The following is a 7,565-nucleotide window of genomic DNA, read 5'->3' as shown; positions in this document are numbered from 1 at the left end:
GTAGGGCAGGCTGACATGGGGGGGTGACAAGACATGTAAATGGCAGACAGACATAAAGGGAGGATGAAAAGATCTGTGACACAGCCACCACTCTGGTTCAGAGGACCACAATTACCCCCCCCCCCTCACCTCCTTGCTGGACCAGGAGGAAGGTCACCGATGGTGTGGGGATGGAGTCCTCCAGCGGCTTGATAGATGGAACCAACTGACTCCATGAGTCAAGTACCCACTGGAGGAGAGATTAAAATCAGCCTCTTAACTGCAACCTCAACCAGGTCCTGAAGCTCACAGTGCTGGCTTATCAGGCTGCCTTACACCAGGGGGATTCACAAGTGTGGAGTGGAGGCAGCACCTACACCTTGTGAAGACATCCCTAGGCAGGCAGCGGGAGGTAAAGGTCTTTCCCACACCTGGGACTCTTGTGGCTGAGCTATCCCATGCACTACAAGACCTACAGCAATACAATGATGTAACAGGGAGAGAAACAAAATAAAGAAAAATACAGAGAGAGAGGAGGCAAGAAATGCACTTGTAAGTATTGTGAAGCAATTGCTTTTATTTTACTAACAGAAAAATAAACATTTAAAAATAGAATCAGGAAGTGCTATTAAGCAATGTTGCATATTTTGCAGGTACTAGCTGCATAACTGAATTCTGACAACTATTTAATGATGGCACTTGATATTACTGCTTCTTGTGTGATATGAATGACTAACTGCTATAAGTAGTGAAATGAGAAAACCAATTGCAATTTAGTGTTGCATCAGTAAATAATGAGTCACTGAAAGTTAATGATTTCACTACCAAAGTAGTAGTTAGTGACATACAACATTTCCTTCCACTTCACTGGTTCAGTATAATATCTCTGTCTGCATGTGCTTATTATTGACTATAAAATGCAATATTTAATCCTTTGGGAAGTTGTCCATCCCAGGGAACTATAACATTGACAATACGTCTCTGAGAGTTGACCCATTTCGGGACTTGAGAACTTATGTGAACAGTGTCCTAGCTTTCAATGGACACGTGTCTATTGTCATAAGAAAGTCCTTCTGCATTATGCAGTTTATAAACAAAGGAATTGCAACAAGATCTAGAGATGCAACAGTTCATAGGTTTGTAAGTGTATACTAGGCTGATGACCACTAAGGCCCTTGTAAGCCTAGCTATGCAACCCAGTTGTGACCCACAAATTTAATTTATGTACAGGGGATTAATTGACTGCCTTTGTACATCCGAAACATAGGTGCCAGACCAGGAGTGAATTTCCAATTGCCCATACATTGGTCCCAGTTGTGCTTAAATAGGGATAGAGAGGAACTCTGTTTCACATGGATGAGGAGCCTTTTCGGGAGAATGAGAATTCCCTGAGAAGCTGTTTCTCCAACATGTCCTGCTTGTATCACAAGCAAAATGTAGGTCTTTTAATCTAGTAGTTCTGATGCTATTTGTTTTGCTAATGTGCAGAAGGTTCAGTAAAACAGGGTCTAGAGATGGCTCGTACACCAAGCAAAGATCACCTGTCTGCATGATACCAAGTAAAGAGACGGGGCTTTCAGGTGATTAGCATAAGACATTGTGTGTACTCCCTGTATGCTTTTTGTAAGAAATGCTTTTGGATGTTCCGGTTGCTGCATGTGTCTGGTCAAGCACATATAGAAGGGAGGCATTATACTGTGTGATGGATCTGATGAGGACTGGTTACAGTGGTATGATGACCCCTCTGGACCTATATGCCATGCCCTTGCTTATAAGTTGAGCAACATAGAAGGATTTTCTTACTACCTTGGACATATGGACATATATCTGTGGAGTTTTTCTCCCCAGGACTCCGCTGAAAAAGGACACCTGGTGTCTAGTTGGACAATCCTGGTAAAAAAATATTAATAAATAAATAAATAAATATGTTGATCAAAGGCTAGGTTACTGTGTGCATGAGTTTCTCAGATCCCTGATTTGTGATTCAACTTTTAGGGGTGCTTTATTGATGTAGTTACCCGGGGTAGCAGACTTCCCAAAAGGTACTATAATGCATTTCTTTGTATTGAGCTTTAAGCCATGGCTTTGGCACCAAGTGCTTATCTGTGTTAGACCTTCCTGGAGGGTGTTCTCTTCATAGGGAGATTGAGTGACTGCTGCCAGTTTGAAGTAATCTCTGAACATGGTTAGCCAGAAGAATTTGACATTGGCTTTGACATCTGAGAAGTAGATGCCAAAGAGGAGTGGGCCTAACACAGAGCCCTGGGGGACTCAACTGGTGTCCAGCCTTTTTGAGGAGGTGGCCTCACTGATTCTAAACTTCTGTGTCCTGTCAGTGAGCCAGCGATCTAGCCATCATGTTTTGAATGGGTTTATACCTAGTTCCTTAAGTTTTTTGACAATGCCCATAGTGTATTGTATTATATGCTTTAGCTAGATCTAGGTAGGCAGTATGCACCATTGTCCCCTCATCTATTGCCTTAGTGACTTTTTCAAAGAGGTTTACCAGATTCAGTAAGCATGACCTTCCTGTGCCAAAGACAAACTGGGGTGAATCTAGTGTCTGAAGGTCTCCTTTGTTCTTGTCAATAATTTCCATGATAATTTTTTTTCATGGCTTTGCAAATAAGATGTCAGAATAATGGGTCTGTAGTTTCCAGGATCTGTTGAAGCTCCTTCCTTATAAAGGGGGATGACCTCTGCAGTCCTTCTTTCACGTGGCATCCTGAGATATTATCAAGGCCCACTGAGGCTGTTTTCTTGGCTTTAGTTAGTACATGCTCCCTAGTTACAGTTGGAGGAGTTATGTTTGAGGATATTTTTTGGGGATGGTTGGTGGGTAAAGTTGGAACTGAATTTTGTCTGCCAACAGGTTCATTATATTATATCACCAGGCTTAGTGAATGTGGCACCATTAACCACCGGTTCAGCACATTGCTGTGTGCTGCCCTTGAGGTTTCTGACATAGCTTTTGAGGGTGTTATGCTTATCTTCCACATGGGAGGCTATCTTAACTCAAAGTTGGCTTTGCTTGACCTAATTAGGCCTATTAGTTGTCTGTTTATTTTGATGAGAGAGTTTTTATCTTTATAGGAGTTATCCTTCCTGATTTTTGCCATAATTTCTTCCTTTTGTTGTATATACTGTTTAAATTGGGATGTCACCATGGCAGTTTGTTTCTGGGATTAGTCTTGAGCTTACTTCTGGTAGGTACAGCAGCATCTATGCAGCCATCAACATGGCTGTACAGAGTTTCTGAGAGCAATTCAGTATAGGCTGTGTGTTCCTGGGGGGGGGGGGGCATTGAATTTTGGCAAACCATCACTTAATGAAAGGTCATTTGCTTTGGAATAGTCCATAACTATAGTGGTTTTAATGAGATTATGGAGTTGATTTTAATTTCGAAGGAGACAGATTTATGGTTTGACCTTACCAGGTAGGACAAGATGTTGAGGTGTGCAGCATTCTCTGATACTTGCGAGCAAAGGGTCCAGCGTGTTGGAGCCTGTAGCAAGCATACTCACTATTTAGTCAAGGGGGTTGTATTTATGAAGTCCAGAAATCTCTGTGCCTATTGATTTGAGGCCGTATAGGATACACAGTCTGTAGAGGGTAATTAAACTCTCCTATGAGTAGGTTGTTAGATTGGATGGTAAGTGTCTCCATTAGGTCCATGTATGCATTGTGAGCTTCTTGGGACATGGAGGGTGACCTATAGCTGGCTAGGATATGGTATGAGATTTTGCCTGTGATGACCTGCACGTGGAGGAACTCCGGCATGTCATCTTGTTTGACCACCCTAGAGAAATGCATGTTATCTGTGTATTGAGATACCTCCACCTTTTCCCGTGTTTGTGCAGCTACTGGTCTAAAAGTATGGAAGGTACTGAAACTTTGCACTACTGGGGTACTCTCTACTGCTCTAAAAGCATGTTTTGGTAACTGCACAGATGTCTGTATTCTTGCAGGTGAGGAGGGCTTGGAGAGAGTCTAGTTTTTGTTTTGTTTTTTTTTTATTTAGACTTCTGACATTGAGCAGTAACACCTTGAAGTTCAGTTGAACTGATTTTGCTATGTTAGGAGGTTTGTCAATTTGGCATTACCTAAAAAGGCACTACTGACTTGATAAAATTTTAGCCAGTATTCAAAAGCCTAGAAGGTGAAAGTGCAGACCATCCTTGACAAAGCAACATGGTCTGTTAACCATATCATTCAAAGATGACAAACATTGGATTTCCTTAGAATGGCACCATCAAAACAGCCAGTTAATGAAATAAATCATTTTTTGCTCATATTGTGGCATCATTTTCAATAATGGTAATATGCTACTCAATGCTAGGCTCGTACCATCCTTTTATACATATTCTGAAAGCTCCATAATATCTCTCTTCATATAATCCAAGGAGGTACATTTCAGGTTATTTACACCTACATGGACTATGATGGAATCATACTGGTGCCTTTGGCATCCCCCTTTATTCAGCCTTCATTAAAGCCATTATATCAACCTCCCCTATTTTAAGCTAGGAATATGTGTTTTTATTGACTGTCATGTTACTTTGCTGCACTTTTAAATGTGAGTGCATGTTTGTGTTTGACATTTTAAAAGTTGATTTAAACATTCTAAAACCATTTTCTTTATGTGGAGAATTATGTTTAAATTATTTTGGAGGGCTGGTAAAGTGTATTAGAATTCATTTTACTGTGTTTTATTGGGAAAGGTGACTTTATACTAACTTTTGAATTTTTTCCAGCTTGTGCTGCTTAATTTCCCAGGAAAGGGGCACCATTTTTTGCTTGACCATAAAACAAAATACTGGTCCCATGGTCAGTTCTTCTTCCAGCCACAAAAAGAAAAAGTTAACTAAATATCCTTTCCCACCATAGCAGGCTAGCAATATGCTTCAGCCACAGGTGGGTGACTGTGCTGTGCCCAAAGATGGTTCCTCAGACTACTCTTTTTTTTCTCTGGATCCCTTTGATGTTTCCCATACAGCCATTATGGACTGGAGGATGTTCATCATGTTTCACTGTTGCCGTCATTACTCTTGGGTTATCCTGCTGGCAGGCTACCCTCAGTCGGCCAGAATTCCAAAGTCTAGGTCCGGTGTCGGTTGCTATCGCCTCTTCCCTGACATCAGAGCGCCAGGGGTATAAAAGATGCAGCCGACGCCAGTTTCTTCAGTCTTTCTTGCCGCGTGGTGCCTGAAGCAAAAGCAGTTCACAAGTGCCGGTCAGCCAACTCCTGAGATATTCAAATCCGAATTTCAGAACCAAAGTCTTCATTAAAGCTAAGTACCCCATTGGGGAAACTTTTTTCTTGCTCCAGACCGATGTCAGAAAAAGTTAACAATTGTATTTCTTGTGGGAAGCAAATACATAAGGATTTTCACTCTTACTGTATTCCTTGCCTAGGCCCTGATCACAACATTGCTAGCTGTCAGTTTTTGTGCTAGATTTAACCAACGCACTATTAAGCGTCGGTTCGATTTTGCATTTCATTACTTTGGCCGAAGATTTAATTATATAATGCCGTCGGACTAGCCGACAACCGGAGTTTACAAAAAACGCAAGGAAAAGGATAGGCATCCGAGGTCCAAAACTGACGACGAAGCCTCTGCTAGACCAGTCGCAGGTTTGCTGGTTCTTAGTGAGGCGCTTTCGCAGCCCTTGGTGCCCACTACCTCAGAGCCACAGGCCGCTTCTGACTCCCACGTGGAGCCGACTGGGCCTCTGGATACTCAAGGTATTGGACACTCGGAAATCATTCCCTCAGATGGGTCCGGAGCCGCTGAGCAGGCATCAGCTTCTGAGGGTGTCTTCAGACCTACACAACTATATATTAAGCCATCTTCAGCTTCAAAGACTAAAGCAGTTCTAAAGACAAAGAAACAAGTACAGCGTTCTCCTGCTCAGACTTCCATGCCTAAAAAACAGATGCTGAAAATGGCCAAAGACCTAATTACTTTGATCAGGGGCTCCCATCCCCCTCCTGATAAGAGGCCTAGGCAAGAGACAGAGTATGATTCTTCTGATCAAGTTTCTATTTCCTCTGATTCCTCTACTGAACAGGATTACTTCATGCTTCCCTATGAGGATTCTGATGCTGAAGAATCCATTCCTTCAGCCTCTCCTCCTGAGGATTATTCTTTTGGGGAAACCCTGCATACCATGAGGGAGCATTTCCACTGGGAGAGCCAAGATTATTCTGAATCTAAGAAAAGGCTCAGGGACTTTCTATTACTTCCTCAGCACAGACCCCTTGCTATTCCACCTGTTCTAGACATTGTAGGTGATGTATTTTCAGAGTCCGGCCTGTCCCCTGACTCTTTACCCCCTGCACCTGCTAAGCCAAACAGATACTACAGGGTCCCAGATTCTCATAAATTCCTATATAAAAACCCTGCTGCTGACCCAGAAACTATATCTCAGGGTCCCAAAGGGGTCAAAGCTTCCACTGCAAAAAACCCTGTCCCCTCTGATAGGGACTCTAGGGCTCTGGACAGATGGGGGAAAAAGTCTACACTTCTGCTACCCTGGCTGTAAGGGCTTTAAATTGTCAGTTTCATATGCTTAAATATCAGCAATATTTAATGTCACTGCTTAAACAGAAATTGTTGACAAATACTGAATGTTCAGAGAACAAGGAATTGCAGGATTTATTGCATGCAGCTGAACAAGTGGGAAAGCATACTTTGCAATGTGGTTATGATTCACTGGAGGCCTCTTGCAGGGCCGCTGTTACAGGTTCTGTTATTAGAAGGCATGCTTGGTTAAAGGAACAGAATCTGCCTGATCATGTTAAAGCAAAAGTATTAGATGCACCATTACAGCATGATACTTTGTTTGGTACTAAAGCAGAAGAGGTGTTGAAAAAAATGCAGGATAAAGCAAAATCCATGCAGACAGTCAAATATTTCTTACAGGTACAGCCACCCAGGTTTAGCAGGAACTGGCCTTCTAAAAAATTGGTCCTTTCCAGTGTCAGACAGGCCACAAAGAGGCAGATACGGGTGTCCCAGAGGCATATTTAAGCCCCAAGGCTCATACAGGCCTAAACAATGGGGTGCTCCTAACTCCAAAAGTGGAGAAGACAAATCACAGCCTTACAGGAAACAGTCCCAATGACTTTCCTCCACCAGATCCAAGCACTTTTCTTTTGGCAGCCCCCTTAGGGGGAAAACTAGCACTTTTTTCATCAAATTGGAAAATGGTTACCCAAGACAAATGGGTCCTGAACATAGTGTCCCAAAGCTACAGGTTCCATTTTCACACTCTACCAAGGTCAAAAGGTATGCCAGACCTGCCACACAATCAATGGGCAGAGGCACAAAAACAAATTACAGCCTTCATGGACATGAGGGCCATTCAGCAAGTACCACAACAAGAGCAGGGGTAAGGATTTTACTCCAGACATTTCCTAGTACCCAGAAAGGACAAAACCTGGAGACCAATACTGGACCTGTCTATACTAAATACGTTTCTGGAAGTTCCAAAATTGAAGATGTTGACTCTACAGTAGCTACTGGGCAAGAAGGCTTCGCTCATAACTTTGGACCTAAAAGAGGCATACCTGCATGTCCCAA

This window comes from Protopterus annectens, chromosome 2.part1 (assembly GCF_019279795.1).
Source record: "Protopterus annectens isolate FY-2018-M chromosome 2.part1, PAN1.0, whole genome shotgun sequence".
NCBI classification, from domain to species: Eukaryota; Metazoa; Chordata; order Ceratodontiformes; family Protopteridae; genus Protopterus; species Protopterus annectens.
This window is presented reverse-complemented; position numbering follows the sequence as displayed.